This window comes from Eumetopias jubatus, unplaced genomic scaffold, assembly GCF_037043125.1.
Source record: "Eumetopias jubatus isolate StellerSeaLion01/CBP00866 unplaced genomic scaffold, mEumJub1_p1.0 scaffold_9, whole genome shotgun sequence".
NCBI classification, from domain to species: domain Eukaryota; kingdom Metazoa; phylum Chordata; class Mammalia; order Carnivora; family Otariidae; genus Eumetopias; species Eumetopias jubatus.
This window is the reverse complement of record NW_028274815.1, coordinates 44,640,404-44,659,930: the sequence shown is the minus strand read 5'-3', so window position 1 is coordinate 44,659,930 and position 19,527 is coordinate 44,640,404. Positions and strand designations below refer to the sequence as shown.

The 19,527-nt window shown below is 41.8% G+C and overlaps 1 protein-coding gene across 6 annotated transcripts in view; it reads left to right on the top strand.

Moving 5' to 3' along the window:
* Positions 1-19,527, top strand: part of CTNNA2 (catenin alpha 2) — a 944,211-nt gene that overhangs the window by 386,498 nt on the left and 538,186 nt on the right. The window lies entirely within an intron of this gene.

Here is a 19,527-nt window from a genome sequence, read left to right as displayed (position 1 = left end):
TTGTAATCAGTGCCTAGGCATCACCTATGAATCTTGTTAAAATGCAATTCTGATTCTGATGCAAGTCTGGGATTCTGTACTTGTAACCAACTCTCATTCCTTGCTGCCTACAATCCCACACTACATACCAGCTCCCTGACTCCTGGGCCACCAGCACACGTTGACTAGTAGTGCCCTCAGCAATCTTCTAGTAGCACAGAGGTGTTGCGTGGCACGTCTACCCCAACATCATAATGCTTTTCTACATTCACTTCTTCAACTAATTAACTGCCTCTCCTCAGAAAATACATATGTAGGTATGAATGCATCTGTCTTTACACACACATCTTAAACCTTAAGATGAATATATCTTAAATTATAATGGATATCAATGGACAGAAATTGTTGTTTATAATTATTCATTTTAAAAAGCAGCACTGCAGAGGGGTGCCTGGGTGGCTCAGTCAGTTAAGTGTCTGCCCTCGGTTCAGGTCATGATCCCGGGGTCTTGGGATTGAGTCCCCTGTCCCTCTGGGTTCCCTGCTCAGCAGGGAGTCTGCTTCTCCCTCTCCCTCTACCCCTCCCCTTATCCTCTCTCTCTCCCAAATAAATAAATAAGATCTTTTTAAAAAATTTTAAAAAATTAAAAATAAAAAGCTCTGCAGAGATCTATTTAGTTAAGTGGACCATACACTGGCAGGCGCCCTTGCATCCCATGTGACTGAAAACCAGACATATAAAGAAAATTAAAAGTGCCCATTCACTCTTTACATTGTGTGCTTTTGCTCAGTTGAGGCACCCAAATTGGGGCTTGGTCTGTTCTGAGAGCCCAACCTCCCAAGACTCTGCCCTTAGTGGTTGGGTCTTAAGCTCTATGCCTCTAAGGAGCCTTTTACTTCACTGGTGCGTATGCATTCCAGACTTTCAACTTACAACCTCCACTTCTCCCTCATGCTTATAACCAGTTGTGAACTGCTGGCTAGTGGGCCAAATCTTCTTAAAATTATTTTTGAACTTTTTGTTGCTAAAATTTAAGATTCAAGCAATCTCACATGAAAATTCAGATTTCCAGTGACTCTTGAAAAATGGAAGACTTGTCATCATGGGGTCTGAGTTGCAGTCACAACAACAGGGACTGAAGAGCAGCTTGAGGCTGGGGATGTACCCTCCAGTTTGCTGCAGACCTGGCCACTTACAGGGCCCATCCTCTGGTCTTCCCAGTGTTCCGTGCCTGGCATCAGCATCCAGTTTGTGACTTTGAAGCAGAATAGACTTTACAGAAGTTTGAGACCATGTGAGTGTTCCCGCATGAAGTCCAGCATAGCTGATGACTTTCAAGGGAGGAGAGGGTACCCCAAACTGGTGCATCCTGAGTGTACAGGTTTCTGGCTTTCGATCTCAAACATCTAAGCCAGAGAATTGCAGGTTTAAATTTAAGTTCTCTGGAAGGAAGAGTTTAGTAGGAGAGATTGTGTTTAGCTGTAGGTGTCTGGAAATCCAAAATAATAGTGATTTTAAACAATAGAGCAGTATATTTTTGACTGTCATAAAAGTTTGGGTGGGTGGTTCACCATTGGTGTGTGGTCCCACAACCATCAGAGACCCAGGATTCTCAGCATGAGGCCTCTGCTTTAGGAACTGAGATGCATTCCATCTATAGCCTCTGCATCCACATTCTAATGGGCAGAGGAGAGAAAGAGCAAGAAGAAGGCATGCCTTCTCCTTCAAAGGAAACCTTGAAGAAGTTGTTGGCATCATTTCTGTGTACATCCTGTTGGCCAGAATGGCTCACACAGTGATATCTAGCTGTAAGGAAGGCTGGAAAAGAATATTTACTCAGGTGACCTTGTTCCCAGCAAAGGATCAGCAAGGAGAGAAGAGATATTAGGGTGCCCCTGGCAATCTCTGCAGGAGCTACATGGTTTTAAAATTTCCCATAGAATTGCACATAGTGTACATTAGGTAAATATCATAAGGAAAAGAGAAGAAAATTATGGAGCCTCAGCAACCCCTTTTTTATATTCAACTCCTGATTATCCATAAATTGCCATGAACTGTGTATACTTCTCTCGTCCCTTTAAATATTTCCCTCATGCCTTATTCCTATGGCTTTTGCTTTGCTTTACCACCCACTAGTAAATCAACCAAATGTTTAAATCCTATGCAAGGTACTGTTGGAGAATCGAGATAAGGTGTCTCCTTCCCGGATAAAAAAGCAAATGTCTCACCATGATTCTTTCCCACACCTGAAGTGCAATTTCCCAGCAAGACTGATGCTAAAATTTCACCACTTCTTACAATATCTGCATTAACCTAAGAAGCAAACTCAGTCTTGGCACTTTTGGAGGGATCACGGTACCATGAGGAAAACCCTTTCCGGGGACATGGTGTCCTTCAAACCAGTGAGAACAGAAACAGAGTACCTGCAGCAAACTGTTGTATGGAAATATGAATTCAAAAAACCCCACTCTAGGAAGAGGTGGAGCTCACTCATTTTAGAAAACAAATTCTCCTTTTTCACAAATGTAAGGTCCCATTCTATGTGAATTAGTTTACAAAAGTTGGATTTATATAAAGCTTTTTGCACTTGAAACTTTTTAAACTTTTACTTTACAAAGTAAATCTATAAGATAAAAAGAAGCCTGTTAATAGTTTCTGTTAAGGAAAACTGAATCATAACTCTGGAGATGGAAGAGTCGATCTTTCCTCCTAATAGTTACACTGTTCTCACTGTTGAAAATGCCCCTGCTTGGTTGTTTGCCAACTGGTGACAGAGGATGCAATCATCATCTCGTTCTTGAGTGAAAGTATCATGTGATTTTCCCTGAATTAACTTTCTCAAATATACCATTAAGATGTAATGTGTATATTTTTGGTTCTTTGAATGACACACACACATATTTAGGGCCTAAATGCTAATTAAGGGAGAAGGTCTTTCACCGTCTGGGAGCAGATATCTGAGGGTGGCCTTAGCTCTGTGGATGGTCTGAGCTTTGCTGATTATATGGAACATTCCCACTTGACATCTGTGTGCTGTGCGCTGGGGCCCTGCCTTTCTTCTGTCTCTCTATCATTTCAGTATTCATCAGCATCTCTCCGTGAACAGACAGAGCAAAAGGCCAACACTAGGATCTAGACTTCAACAGGCAAGAAAATTACATATCAACAAAAACACTGTGGACTTGTTTTGTGTGTTTTGGAGAGGCTGAGATACATTTATGCTGCAAGTCCCCAAGTTAAAAAAAAAAATGTGATCTGAGAATCACCTTGCTACAAGAGCTGATACCATTCTTGATTGTAAGGAGATAAAAGAAAACCACACAGCACCTTTCATACTAAAAATGGAAGGGAAAAAAAAAGACTAGCTGGGGGAAAAAATAACAATCCACAATCATTCCCAAGCAGATATTTATTCGTCCATTTATAAAAAAAAGAAAAATGATTAAGTACGTATAGTCAGTGGTCTCTGGAAGCAGTGGTTTAATTTCCTTCCTGTTTCCCACCATCTGCAAGGGTAACCTTGTCGTATTTAACAGCTGTTCTGCAGATTCTCCTGAGAGCTGTAATAGAATGCTGGTTCTCCTTGTCATTCTGTAAAACAAGTTATTTTGAAGGAAGAAGATTAAGGAGACTCCATATAAAATACTGTAATGCCAGCATAGTTTTCATTTTCAGAGTTTTAAAATGCTAGGCAGTATTCATTATTCCCAATGTGCAGAAGAGAAAACTGAGAGCTAGTGGGTTTTGGTAGCTGGGGGTTGAAGGTTGCGTCGTAGGTGGTGACAGGGCAGATATCCTCATTTCTGATTCAGGGCTCTGTGCTGTCCCAGGTGGATGATGCTACTCTCTTGTTTTGGTATTTCTAGTTATTCTCTGGGAGTCAGCTACAAACAGTGAAGTGGAAAAGAGAAATGTTAAAAATTATTTTTGTTCCGAAAGAGTCCATATGACTGCCAATTCAGCAAGATGTGTTACTTCCAAGCGTAGAAGCAAACTTACCTTTTAACTACATGCTAATGACCATCTAGCTGCTTTGTAAGGGAATTAGGTCCTTGGGAGCTCTTCGGGTAGAAGATGTTCAGTGCCCTACAACCTTACAACTATTGCAACTAGAAGTGGCGATCCCCCTACTAACACCTTCATTTCAGAAATGAAACCACACCCACAGAGAGAGAGTGGCCCACCCCAGACCCCACTGCCAAGCACTACACCAAGCCCAGTTCTGGGATTCCTTCTTATGCTTCATTGTAAGCCCTTGCCCTGTGTAAGGGAGTACTGGTAGGCACGTCAACTGGGATATGCATTTCAGGCAGGTTTTTTACCTTCCCACTTTACATAATACCTCCAAAGATTCTTCAGTTAGCAGCTAAACAGTGCTAAAGAGCACTGTAGTTGTCATAATTCATGCAACAGACCTCTTCTTTTCATCTTCTGCTTTTTGCTCTTTTTCTTTAAAATGCCTCTAAGGATTGCAGTGCTGTTTTTAGAGAATCTGCGGAGAAGCATCGTGACACTGCATTTGTGCAAAATTACAGGCCAGACTCTTGCATTAGGAATGTAATCCTGTTAGCCCAGCTCCATGAGGAGCCACTCAAGCAAGGCTCCTCACTCTTCAGCACACCCCAAATTTCGTGGCATAGAGTCGGGCTGCCTTGCCAGGCTCCCCTGTCACATATTGCAGCAAATCCCTCAGGCAGGGCAGAGTCTGTGAGCAAACCTGCCTCACCTGGCATGACAGATGCAGAGGCGCTTACAGCATCCTGGACCTAGAACAGTGTCTGACACCTGTTGCCCAGTATATATTTTGCGTTGAATAAATAAAGATTGAAACCTTGCCTTTGGGAGGTTTTGAATCTCTGAATTTGAGTCAGTAGCATCTGAGCCCCCCTGACTAAGCCATTAGTACTTTGTTTCTTTTCAAGTGCCGGGGAGTCTCCTGGATTCTCTCAGCGTGTCAAGGAATATTTTAGTCGCTTGGATACCAGCCTACTGTTAGATCGGTGGGTCCGTATCACTGATTCCTAATGATTCCGAGAGATTCAGAGCCGTTTCTGCCCATCAGCGTGTGAGCCTCTCTCTAAACTTCCTAGAATTAAGACAATCGCTGCGCCCACGCAAATTACTTCTCTTCTTGTCACCATGGCAACACGCTTACTCTCTTGCCCACCCCACCCTGTTTGCAATCAGCACAGAGCCACCGGCTTAATAAGGCCTGACAAACTTAACAGGGATTTCTTCCCTGAAAGCCAAGATCTTTATGAATTCATAGTGACCAGAACTATGGGTTGCTGTCTTGCCGACACTGCTAGGCATTTAGGACAAAACTACCATGATTTATATCTACTACCTATGCTCAGCTCATCTCTTTCAAAAGTCAATCAGCCAATCGATTGATCGACTAGGGGAAGAAATTAAACTATTTGAATACTCAGCAGAGAAGTAATGCTTTGTCTGTCTACACCAGGATTTCTCGGCCTTGGCCAGTCCACGTGGTTGTGTGGGGGAGGGGCGAGCAAGGACGAGCCATGCTGGGTGGAAAGGGCGCGTGCCCCTCTTCCTCCAGTTGGAGCACATTGTATATTTGCTTCTGCCTGCTGGCCTCTTGCCCCGGACTCCCGTCCTCAGGCCTCTTCCATAACCTCGCTGAACTCAGTTATACCTCTTCAGGGGGGCCACCTGATTGGACCCTGGGAAGAGAGGTGGATCAAGACCTAGAGGCTCCTTGCAAGTTCAAGATCTTGGAGCCTTGGGCTGGGCTCTCACCACAGTTGGATGAAGACAGACACCATTGGAGGGGTCCCTGCAAGTTATGGCTGAAGAGTCAGAGGATCTGGTAGCAACTTTGCCACCTCCAGGTCTCCCAGCCCAGAACTGAACGAGAATGCTGTACCCCCGAGTGGAAGCAGCTGCCCTGATTAAATTCCCTGGGCAAACAGGGCAAAGCACTCAGTGTTTTCTATTTCTTACAAGATAAACTCCAAACCCCATGGCCTGGCTCCCCAACTGCATACCTCTCTCACTCATCTCTTCTAATCACTGTCTGCTTAGAATCCTCTGTCTTGGCTGTGAGGAGTGGTATGTTGCTTTCTTAGTTTTTTCTCCCTCCCTCCCTCCCTCCCTCCCTCCCTCCCTTCCTTCCTTCCTTCCTTCCTTCCTTCCTTCCTTCCTTCCTTCCTTTCTTTCTTTTTCATGCCTCCAGGCCTTTGTTCTCATAGACCCATTGATCTGTAATGTTCTCCCCTCTTCTCTTCCTATACATGCTCAAAACACATCTTAAATGCCCCCAAAAGGATAACGGATAAATGAATTTTAATATAGGATAGGTGCTGTGGTATGCTACTCTTCTCCCCTTCGGGGTTCAAGGCACATATTCCCTCAGCTGTCAGGATTGTTGGCTACTGACCATTCACAGCTAAGTCCCTCTGCTAGGATAGCTTTGGGTTGAAGGAATCACCTTGCCCAAGGTCTCATCTAATGACTAATTCATACACAGATACAGCAGCTTGGCCCCCTTGCCCCCATCTGAGATGACTGTGAAGGGCCATCCTAGCTGAGAACTCCTGATGGGGTGGGCTGAGGCAGCTGTATCACAGCCCTGGCTCTCCCTCTGCCCAGTCCTATGTCCCTCACTTCCTCACAGGCCACCTGCTGAGAATCCTTCCCAGCAGAACTCCAACCTGCAAACCTCCATCTCAGAGTCTGCTTCCCAGGTAAGCCTAAGACATGGCAAATCTAAGATGAAATAAAATGTAATCATTAAAAATTTAGAATTATGTATTAGAGAATATTTAATGACATAAGAAACTGTTCAAGTTAATGAAGTAAATATAAAAACAAGAGGCAAACCTGTGCATACATTATATTCCTGTTTATGTAAGAATATACATGAAGGAAAAAGAGAATGAAAGCAGAAAAGGGGGAAAAAAAGGTCTTTTCAGAACAAATTCCTCCTAAAAAAGAAATAAAATAGTATTCATCTCTGGAATTTTGTTTCTGTTTTCTGTGTGTTTTAAATATTCTACAATGAGCAAGTAATTATTAGGAAACCGAATGAATTCATTTAATAGTCAAATGAAGTAATGTTATCAAACAACTCCCCAGAATACAACACACAAAAACAAAAGTCTTCTTAACCCACCTTTTGAGGACAAATGAAAAACTTCTGTGTCCACCAGTCTCTCTCTGTGCTGCGTTCTCTCATCCCTGCCCCCTCCCCGATCCATGGAGCTGACTTCTTTCTTTTTATGCAACTCTGTCCCTATATGTACGCATCTGTCCTTACCTTTTTTTTTTTAAGATTTTATTTATTTATTTGAGAGAGAGAGAATGAGAAATAGAGAGCACGAGAGGGAAGAGGGTCAGAGGGAGAAGCAGACTCCCCGCTGAGCAGGGAGCCTGATGTGGGACTCGATCCCGGGACTCCAGGATCATGACCTGAGCCGAAGGCAGTCGCTTAACCAACTGAGCCACCCAGGCGCCCTCTGTCCTTACCCTTAACCACAGGGTACCGTAAATATTTAAATTTATCTCTCATATTCCACTGAGACTTGCGTGAGGGCAGAAGATCATGTCCCCATGTCTCAGATGTGACCTCTCCACTGCAAACAGTATTTTGTCCTGAATGAATAAATGAATGAATGAACTAGTGTTGGAAGTGTAGACTTGGAGAGTCAAGAATTTGATTGGCACGGGGACAAATACTGAAAGGGAGGGACAGGATGTAGAGAGAAGCATTGAAAGCCTAATTCGTGTTTTCAGATTGTGTGGGAAGAGAAGACTATGAAATGTGAAATCCTTATCCTGCCTGGGCTTCCCTGCCCTATGGTTTGCAAAGAAACTTTAGAAAATGCTGACTTTGCCACTGTGGCTTTGAGGATTTCAAGACAAGCATCAGCTTGGTTTCAGAAAGAAAATGATGAATGTTATTTTCAACTTTACAATGCTTTTTTTAAAAAAAATCATTCTTTAAAAAAATAATGTTCTTTTTGGAACATTTTTGCATTTCTTCATGTTAAATTTTGGAAAGTTGCATTTGAAACTTTCTGGCAATATCTTCTGCCCCTTCTGTCTTCTCCCTTGAGTACTCACTAAAAAGCACTGTCTTTTTTTTTCTTAATTGATGTAATATTTACTTACATAAAATTCACCACTTTATTTTAAAGTGTATGGTTCAGTGAGTATTGCCTTTTTACCCTGTTTTCGCTTCTCTCCTAAAATGGCAATTAGCTGGTCTTTGCAAAGGTACTAGGTGGTTCTATTGAGCTGACCTTGCAATAATTGGGTAATTGATACCTTAATTCAAAGAACTAATTCCATTTTTCCTTGGCCTCCTGTTACTAGAGAATATGGATCAAATTTGCTAGTGGTATACAGAAAAATCTTCTTGGACCCATCCCTGCGTATTCAGCTTTTCTCAGCTTCCTTCTTCGTGTGCACTGTGAGCCCAAGACGTACTCAAATATTTGTACTTCCTCCTGTAAGCCATTCTGTCATGCTTTTGTGTGTTTCTTTCTCTGGTTGGCAGATGCCTATACGTCTTTCCTGAAGACTAAGTCCAGGCCTTAGGATACTTGTCAAGCCTTCTCTGCCCTCCCAAAACTGAGAGGTGGCACTCTTGCCCCTCCATCTCCTTCTCCTCCTCTGCCTTCTTTCTTTTTCTCTTCTGTTCTTTTTATTATTATTAAAGATTTTATTTATTTGAGAGAGAGAGCATGAGCGAGCAAGGGATGAAGGAAAGGGAGAAGCAGGCTCCCGGCTGAGCAGAAGGTTTGGGATGGGGATGGAGGTGGGGTTCCTGTGGGGCTTGATCCCAGGACTCCGGAATCGTGATTTGAGCAGAAGGCACTTGCTTAACCGACTGAAGCCACCAAGGCACCCCTGCCTCCTGTTCTTTAGGCAACTTCACATGCCCTCAGTTCAACATTTTCCATATCTGTTTGCTACCTTCAATTCCATTGTTTTTTCCTAATAAGATTGTGAATGCTTTGAGCATAGGTGCTGTTTACTTATCTCTACTGTTCAATGATCTTGAAATACAGTAGATGCTCAAAAGCAGTTATTGATTGCAAAAAAGGGGGGGCTTTAATAATATTTAAGAATCTCTGGCAGACAGGTAAAGAATTTTGGTGGAGTGGGCCTTTGTGCACTTGACATGTGTCTGTCTACAGTTAGGACTGTACCTGAGGGGCAGGATTTGCCTTGAAGTCATGAGAGGAATAGGAATCCAGAATGTTTACATCTCTGGAAATTTTCTGAGATTCCTTAGAGAAAGATGCAAACTATTAATTAGATACATATTGTGACAATATGTATTTTACAGCAACCTGAACACTCATTCCAGCCTGTTTTATTCTTGTTTCTCTGAGCTTCAACACTGAATTTGTATTTGTAACACCTGCTGTTGCCATCCCAGGATAACAGACTGTTTAGCATTTCATCACTGTCAAAATATGGGAATTCACACTCTACCCACTTCTAGTTATTTGATATGGATCTCTTCTGAGGGCTCTCCAGGAATCATCTTGTGGTCTAGACTATATGACCAAGGCTGAGGGCTATCAAGCCAGTATTTAAACTACAAATGAAGAGAGAGATGTTATGATTATTGGAAACAGAAAGCAATAATGAAATGTGTGTAATTAGGGAGGAATCAGGAGAGAGAAGAGGGGGAGATGGGAGAGGAAGAAACCCAATAAAACTATAATTGTCTTCATGTCCAAATTCCTTCTTGCCCCAATCTACCAAGCAGAACCTTCCCCACTCTAAGCTGGAATGTGCACTGACTTCTCCAATAAAACGTAAAGATTGGGTTATCGATGTTCATGTGCATAATAGCATCTGGGGATTTGTTTAAAATGATGGATTCCTGAAACAAACTCATTATCTTGAAGATCTGTCTGTACTCCTGTGTTCATTGCAGCATTATTCATGATAACCTCCTTATGGAAACCAAACTAAGTGTTCATCTATGGAAGAATAGATAAAACATGACGTACACACACTAAAATATTATTCAACTTTTGAAGAGAAGGAACTCCTGCCATTTGTGGCACGATGGATGAACCTGGAGGGCATTATGCTAAGTGAAAGAAGCCAAACAGAGAAAAACAAATATTGCATAGTATCATTTATGTGAGGAATAAATAAAAAAATTGGAAATCATAGAAATAGAGAGTAGAATGGCAGTTGCCAGGGGCTGGTGGGTGGGGGAAACAGAAAGACTGGTTAAAGGGTACAAATTTTCAGTTATAAGATGAAAAAATAAAATGATAGATTCCTGGCCATCACCTCAATTTCTGATTTAGTTTCTCTGAAGTGCATCCCAGGAAGTTGCTTTTTTAAAAAGGCCCCAGTGATTCTGTTAGAGGTGGTCTGGTCCATGTACCACACTTTGAGAAATAATATAGAACCACCTCTTAGCCTTATTACTGTATTAGTTAGAATTTTTGCTAAAACAACACTCATGTGTTAACTCATTTTTTATTGCCGATTGGCAGTTTGCTTTGGGCTCAGCTAGATGATCTTTTTCACTCATATTGCCTGGGCTCACTCAAAAACCTCTGGTTAGCTGGTGGCTTAGCTGGAGCTGGATAGTCAAAGTAGGCCTCTGCACGTGACTAGCATTTGTCAGGCTATCAGCCAAAGGCACCTCATTTCTCCTCCATGCGGTCTGCTGCAGCCTAGCTTCAGCTTTTTCGTGGGGTGGTCTCAAGATTCCCAACAGCAAGAGAGAGCAAGCCTTAATGTGCAAGCATTTTTCAAGCCTCTGTTTATATCATATTTTCTAATGTGCCATTGGCCAAAGAAAGTCACGTGGCCACATCTAGATCTGAGGGGAAGAGAAGTAAACTCCACCTCCTGATGGGAAGCCTGGCAAAGACACATGGCAAGGGGTGGGGAGAATTACCAGGGCCATTGTTGCCAACAATCTGCCATGCTTATATTTCGGTAACTAGTATGTTAAATAATGGTTGAAGAAGTGAAGTTTATAAAGGATTTATATTTTAAAAATATAAATTAATACAAATGCAAGTCTGAGTTCCAAATAAAAGCCCTCCTACTGATTTGCATCCCCAAATATTTTTGAGTAAGAAATCAGTGGATGATTGATATACAGTGTGATGGGAATTGTAATCTTGGATAGACCCATGGAAATTTGTAGTCCTTGTTAATGTTATCTGCCATGAATGAATTGGTGGAAAAAGAAGAAATAAGTCCCATATCTGGGGAAAATTAAGTAAGGGGAGGCAGATGGTGATCTTTTGCTTCACTGCTTTTCTTTGGGGAGTAGATAATATAATGGTAAAGATCATAGTATCTGCCCACCCAGGTCCCAGTCGTGGCTCTGAACTGTTTACCTTGGGTAAATAAATTAATTCACCTTTCCAGACTTAATGGAGCATGATACAGGGTAAGATTTAAATAAAATGAGGTATGCCATAGAGCTCACAGAGCTTTAGCTCTCGTCCTCATCTTCCTTATCAATTCCAGACAAAAATGTTGCCAACACATCATTGCTCTTCTTACCCACCTGAGGAATGGGCAGTTGCCTATCAAATCTACATTCATAAAGCTCCCTCCCCCATATAACTTCCAGATCTCCCCAATAACCTGCAAAGAGTTATTGCAAACCTGTGGAGACTTCCATGCATCAAGAACCCGAGGCCTCTTACTGACAGCAAGTACAAACCTGTCAACCACGTGAGTGAGCCAACTGGGAAGTGGGCATTCCACGCCACTCAAGCTTTGAGATGACTACAGCCTCATGAGGGACCTCAAGCCACTAGCACTCCGCTAAGCTGCTCTCCAGTTCCTGATCCACAGAAACTGAGAGAGAGAGTAAATGTTTGTTGTTGCTCCAAGCCTCTAAGTCCCAGGGTGATTTATTATGCAACAATAGACAGCTAATACAGCTGTTTGGATGTGGGGAAGGAGAGAAGGCATAGATGCACTGGCTTGATGGAAAGTGAGAGAGAGGAAGAGAGAGAGAGAGAGAGACGAGAGAAAGATTTAGAAGTGGGGGGCTGAGGATTATCAAAGAGAGCCTCACAACGCTGCTTGTAGGCACAGTCCTGGAGACCATTTTCTGGAAGAGAAGCAGCAGAGTTGAGTGTGCTAAGTGCTTTGAAGTGCCTGGAGACCCCACAGAGAATGACACTAGGTAACTGGGAGGTCGTGCTTTTCCTCTTTATCATCTTGGCCATTAACTAGAGCAAAGCTCTTTGTGGGAAACATGCAAATTGCTGAAAATGGAGTTGAACTTCCTCCATCTCTCTTTAACTGGAAATATAATTGCAACTCCTTGCACATTGCTATGATTTTTTTTCTAATCCTGTCACGCTTTGTTGGCTCCCTGCTTTTCATCTTACTGTTTATTAAAATAGCCCACGTCGTCTTTGATGCTGAAAGCACAAGTATATGATTGGAGGCTATTGCCAAATTACAATTCATTTTCATTTGATACTGAGGTGTTTGACTATTCATTTTTAACTTTTTTTTTTTTTAACTTTGGAGTTGGAGAGTGGGAGTTGGGGGAAGGAGACCATAGGAAATAGTGAATGGCCAGTTGGAACCCTCTCCTGGGTTCACGAATCTGGCAGTTCTTGTCCAAGCATCACCACAAGCATTTCACATGTTCTTCTATGAGACTTATTCTCTTTGTCCTTAACTAGTGGCAGGTAGAATGAGCCCGGATTCATGGAATGATTGATGATTTGGCCACAGGCTTGTTTAACCCTTTGGAGCTCTAAGTACACTGATTCTGATTTGCTCTGACTTTCCAGTGATATTAAGATGGGTACTCCAATCTTCCAAATAAGGCAGTTTTGCATTTAAGTTGACTCTACAACCAGTGGTGTGATGCCCAGGCAGAAATACTCCCTGGATAGTTTCCAAAAATATCCTATATAAGGGGATTGTACCTGAGAAATGTATTCATTTCCTGTGCTTTTGTAACAAGTTACCACTAACTTGGTTCCTTAAAACAACAGAAATTTATTCTTTTATAGTTCTAGAGTCCAGAATTTCACTATGCCAAGATCTAGATGGTGGCCTGTGTACACTCCCTCTGAATGTTCTAGTGTGCAATCTATTCCTTGCGTCTTCCAGCTCTGGTGACTTCTAGCATTCCTTGGCCATATCACTCCAATCTCTGTGCTCATGGTCACATTACCTTCTCCTCTTCTGTCTGTCTGTGTCAGATTTCCCTCTGCATTCCTCATAAGGATACATATGATTGCTTTTAGGGCCCAACCAGATGATCCCGGATAAGCTCCCTATGTCAAGATCCTTACCTTAATCATATCTGCAAAGACTCTTTTTCCAAATAATGTAATGTTTTCAGGTTCCAGAGATTAGGATCTGCTAACTTTGGAGGCCATTCATTATTCAGCCTACTGCAAGGAGCTTCACATCATTTCATCCCCAGCCTTGAGCCTTTATAGCACCTCCGTATTTTCTTCATTGCTGCTGTCATCCAGTTGGTAGTGAATCACCGAAAGGACAAATGGCCCCCATCTTCTTTGAAAAACTGTAGGACCAAACACATTAGTAAGGAAGGACAGAGAGATGGCAAATAAGGCTCTGCTGAAAACTACCACCCCCAATTCTGTGCTTTCCATTGTAGAATCCTGCTCTTTTGAATGCCCTCCTTTGAAAGCTTCTCTAAGTTTTCATCTTGAAATACAGATTGGGTTACCCATTCAGAAATTGTCATCTCACATGTTGCAGTCAAGACCTTGTCTGTCATTGTTGCCCACTACAAAGTCTTATTGACCCTGGAGAGAATTTACTGCTCTACTCCTGCTGTGGGCTCCCTGCCTTGGTGTGTGGACCTGAGATGAAAACCACTTGATGTATGGTTGGAGGGTGATAGACTTCTCTCACGCAGACTGATAAGTCATTATAGGCTCTTCCATTCAATAACTCTGAGCTGGGTCCTGGCTTGCTCTTAGTCTGGGAGACGGGAGACTGGGAGTAAGGGAAGGAACCATTCTTCTCTCAAATGCTGCTCAGGCTTGCACATACTACTTGGTAGTAGAGGGGAACCATGGCAGGGGTTGTGGGGGTGGTTGTTGAAGTGATTGCACACTTGGTCTCCAAGGCTGTAGTACCTATGAGCTGTGAGCTAGGAATATAGCTCGGGGCAGCGGGGCGGGGGGGGGGCGGGTCGCATTCTTGGGTTGAGGAAAAACTTTCAAATGAAAATCGTGAAGTGAGGCTCCCGCAAGGTTTTTGAGTGTGTGTGTGTGTGTGTGTGTGTGTGTGTGTGTGTGTGTGTGCATGAGAGAGAGAAAGAAGCTAAGACTAAGATTTGGGGAAAAAGGAATAGTTCCAAATGCCCTGGCAAGGGAATCTTACATATTGGCAAATTTTGACCCTTTTCCGAGTCATGCAGTGCTTCTTAAACTGGAGTCTATAGAGACACAGAGGACTTCACAGACTCTCAATTAGAGAAACTCTGGCTTAAAGTGTAGTGCAAAACCTGAGCCTGATACCTTAATCTGTCCCTAATCTAGCTCCATCTGCCTCTCTTAGCCTACTTTTCATTCCTCCCACTGTTTTCCCAGTCAAATTGGGCTACTCAGAATTCCCCAGACTTCTCACATTTGTGACTTTGCACATTCCTCTAAAATGTCACCCTACCTTTCCCTTGCCTTCCCACAGTCCTTCCCTACAGAATACCCCCACCCAAGAATTCCAAGCTCTGTTCCAGTTCTGCTAGGTGTCAGGTCCCTGGACACTAGAGCTCTTGGTGCTTGCTCTTCCCCACAATTTCTGCAGCATTTAAGCTTTGAAAAGTATCCTGCTGCTCTGTCTTGCTTTTTTTTATTATTTGTTCTATCTTTTGGACAAGCATTCTTGGCTCTAGGATGATGTGTCTCTTTTGTCCTATCACATATCTCTCAAAAACCAGAATGCTTACTGTAAATAAATAGAAAGTATCCCCATTTCCCTCTTTGAAAGTTGGCAAAACTAACCCTATGCTGATGGATGCTCCCCAGAACCTGCTCATCTCTCATCTATCATTCTAATACTCTGGCACAATGTTGGTCCCACCACTTTCTGCTAAAACTGCCTGCAATCAACATGTTATTTTGGCAAGTCGGAGAGAGAAGACGTGGTGAAGAGAGGGAATCTGTGAAGAAATAGGAAGGGTAAAGGGCCACCTGTGGTGGTAGGGTGTCTAGAAAATATTTCCAAGAACAGCAGTGCTTGATGTTCAGCTGGATATTATTGTAAAACACCCTCCAACTCAGCATCAAACCTCCAGTTAAGTCTGTTTCACGAATGTGTTGTGTGAGTATATTTTTGTGTAGAAATTAAGGCAAGAAGACTGATTTCATATTTGAATCAATTGAAGTGAAGCAATCATGAGTAGAAGCCAGAAGCTTCCTACAAAGGTAAAAATGACATCGTAAGCACTGACAATATTTGTAGAACCATGGTTTGGTGATACGGTATTGCAGCCAGTCTTTTCTAGATCACCTGGGGATAGGAGACCTAAGGTGACATTTAAGAGTCCAAGGGATTTGGGGGCTAAGCAAAGAAAAAAGACACGACCACAAGGTGGCAGTAGCACACACAAGCCTTGTCTGGCACTCTGAGGACAGGCAGGGGAGTCCCTCAGGGCAGGCATCTGTCTGGAGGCGAGTGCCTGGAGGCAGCAACTCAGAAGCGGAGGGGGGCAGGGAACTCCTGAAGAAAAGGATCTAAGTGATGTGGCTTAACAGCATGGGGGAGTCTCTGGGTCAGACAGCTCTGATGGGCTTGAGGTGCTAGCTGGCTCAGCAGGAAATTCACGGACTCTTGATATCTGGGTTGTGAGTTCAAGACCCCGTTGGGTGTAGAGATTACTTAAAAAAAAATAAACAGAAAGAAAGCAAGAGAGAAAGAAAGAGAGGACTGAAGGGCAGCAATGGCTTGGGCTTAAGATGTTGAATGTAGCTTCAGGGGAATGCAAAGTAGGCAGTCTCCAAGTGGCTAAAAAGCAACTTATTTAAAATAATTTTGTGTATAAAAATGTGTCTCAGCCTACAGTCAGGAAATAGACATCCTAGGAGCCAATACACTGAGGGCATCTTTGGTTTGTTTATCTAACAGGCATCTCTCTCACACACACACACACACACACACACACACACACACACACTCTTTCTCTCTCTCTCTTTCTCTCTCTCTCTCTCTCTCTCTCTCTCACAGGATCAGAGTCATAGCATATATGGTGTTTCATAGCTTGCACAATAATATATCCAGCATTTTTCAATGTCAATAAAATTTCTTCTAAAACATTATATTTAATAGCTGATTATTATTTCATCATGAGCTTTCTCTATGATCTACCAAATCCCCTAGTTCTAATATTTTTCCACAGGTAGTCTAATGATTCTACTGTCACCCCACAGATCTTTAGTGATAGAACCTAGAGTCTTTTGCCTCCAAACCAGGTTTGGATTCTTAGCTCTACTGACTCAGTGGTTGAATGGGGGAATCATCAAATGATTTTTGAAAATAATGTCAGGAAGAAGAGATTTCATTCAGATTTTAAAATATTTATTTACACAGTTGTCTATTTGGTATATATTTATTTAACAATGTGATTAATGGCCTAAGCTTGCAGATGATATTTTAGTCAAAAAACAGTTGGGATCATCAAGCGTATTATGCAAAGAGTACTCCATCATATCGGGCCCCTGAGAAAAAACTGGTTTTGAGGTAAAGAACAGACCCCATCTCATTACACATACCTACTGTGCCAAATCACCATGACGCAAAACATTTAAACAGATAGTAGCTTGATCAGGAGTGGCATTTCCCCATTTTAAATGATGTAAGTAAAATGGCATTTAAAATCTTGACATTCGTTTGCCAGGAGTGGATGAGCTACAGAAGGTGGCACAATGACAGTGTGAGTCCTACTTTGCTCATTGTGTGTCCATGTGCGTGTGTGTAGAGTGCAGCAGGGGTCCTTTGAATGGGATGATGTGCTCTAAGAACAAAGTCAGATCAAACAACCTGCCTCCCGCACTTCTGAGTCCATTGCAGTGTGGAGGAGGTGTTCTCAGGCTTCTTCCCCCTCTGTGACCACTTATGCACTAAATACTGCTTAATCCTAAGGGGGAAAAAAAGGAGAAAGGAAACAAGATGAGATTTATTTACTAATCAGTGGCAAGCAGTTTATGAGATATTTCCTCACATGGAATTCCCAAAATAATCTTGCAAATTGTCTGTCTCCAGTGTTCGCATTAGGATACCAAGCCTCACCAATACTTTAATGACTTCTTCCAGATCCTGGCTGAACCATACATGAACCTAGCAAAAAGCCCTTGCAAAAATCTGTGCTATTTCTACAAGATTATACAGAGTTTCAGTTATCCAGGAGAATCCATTAAAACCATTAAACCACCATGTCTTGATTCTTTTCTACTACCCCATCTATATACCTTTCTTTACAGTTTTCTCTCTTCTTTTGGTTTTGCACTTCTATCCCTGTGTGATGTCCAGCCCCTTTGCTCTGCCCCTTGCCTGCCCTAGGAGGTTACTGAGGTAGGTATATAAACATATATATGCTCTTTCCTGCATTTTCTATGTCTCTCTGTTCCTAAGCTGTCCATTTTGTACCATCTAAAATAGTAACTAGTGTTAATGATAAGAGTTACCTATGGCTAGGTGTTAATGATTGATACTAGCACCCTGCAGCTTCCACCAAAGAAGCAATGTCTAATGGTAGATATCTCAGTAATGTGCAGGTTGGTAAGGCAGGGTGGCTTTTGATAGGCACTTAATCTCAACTCAGAATATAGCAGTCAAGAGCAAGAGTTTTAGAGTCACTTGGATCTAAATTCCAGTCTGGACTTACCAACATCCCTTTTCACTTTTGGCAATTTACTCTTTGTGTCTCATTTTCCTCCGTTGCAAAATGAAGGTGATAATAGTGTCTACCCCCTAGGCTTGTATAAAGATTAAATGACATACTACCTATACCTTTGTTTAGCAAAGTGTATGGCACATAGCTCTCAAAAAATTAACTGCTATAAAAATAATACGTACAAATTATTTTCTGCTGAATCTACCTGTATATTAGGCCAACCCTTTAGCCTACTTCATTGACTATACAGTGTTTACTCATCACCAGGTACATACGTTGTATGGCCAGAGACACGAAAAGGAAAGGGGCCCTAGGTATTGTAAGGACTTTGCTTCCCATTAAATTGTGACTTACTTAGTGACAATAAGAAGTAGATTTAAGAATTTCTCTGTTTCCTTACTATGCCTGGCTTTCTGATAAGAAATTATCAAGTCTTCATTGAAAATGACATCAGTGCTGCAGAATACTCTCCATCCTTAAAAAGGAAATGAGCCAGTATTTATTAAGACCTTCACTGCTTAGGCCTGTCCCAGTCTAGGGAATAGAGATGACCTCCCAGGAGAGCATGGGTTTTCTCCTCAACTTAACTGTGAGCTTTTCAGCCTTAAACTGAAGTCTAGTTCACGGTCTTTTATTTTTTTTTCTCTAAATCATGCTCCTGTGGACTTGTCCCCCTGCATCTCACTCTGTCCCTTTCTCTCATTACTTGTGTCTTGAGTCCTATTTATCTTGGCATCCTGCTAAATAGTAAAAGGGTCTTAAGACCAACTAAACATTCTCTTCATAAGACAAGTATACAACTGTTGGTTCTAGAATTCAAAACAAGGAAAAGGTACTAGAAAGATTAGTAAGGGAGGCTTTAAATAAAGTTAGAGACCCACTAAAATGGCTAAAATTAAAAAGCTTGATAATGCCAAGTGTTTGAAAGGACATACAACTACTAACTCTCATATATTTCTGGAAGGAATGTTGAATGGTATAACTACCTTGGAAAACAGTTGGCAGTTTCTTTATTAACATACACTTACCATACAACCCAACAATGATATTTCTAGGATTTTACTCAAGTGAAATGAAAACTATGTTTATACAAAGATATATACACTAATTTTCATAGCATCTTTATATATAATAGCTCCAAACTGGAAACAACCCATATGTCTATCAACAGGATTAAATGGATAAACAAATTATGGTATATGCATCAGATGGAATACTATTCAACAATAAAAAACATACTGATACAAACAACTAAACAGATGAATCCCAACATTTTGCTGAGCTACACAAGCCAGTCTCAAAATAATATATACTGTATGATTCTATGTATATAGAATTTATTTTTTCAAATCCAAACTGAATTAGAGTATCAGAAAGTAAATTAGAGATTGGCTGGCAGCAGGAATGAGAGGAGCATTGAGGTGGGGCACAAGGGAACTTTTTGGAGTGATGGAAATGTTTATATCCTGATTGTGATGGTAGTTACAAAGGCATGTAAAATTTCCAAAACTCTTCGTACAGTTAAAATGGGTACTTGCTTAGCATGGTATATGTCTTACATTATATAGTATATAAAATATACATTAAAAACGGTGATTGAAATAAAAGACAGGGGGAGATTTCAATTGTCACACAACAAAGATATCCAGGGAGATATATAGGGACATAAGATATACAAAGAT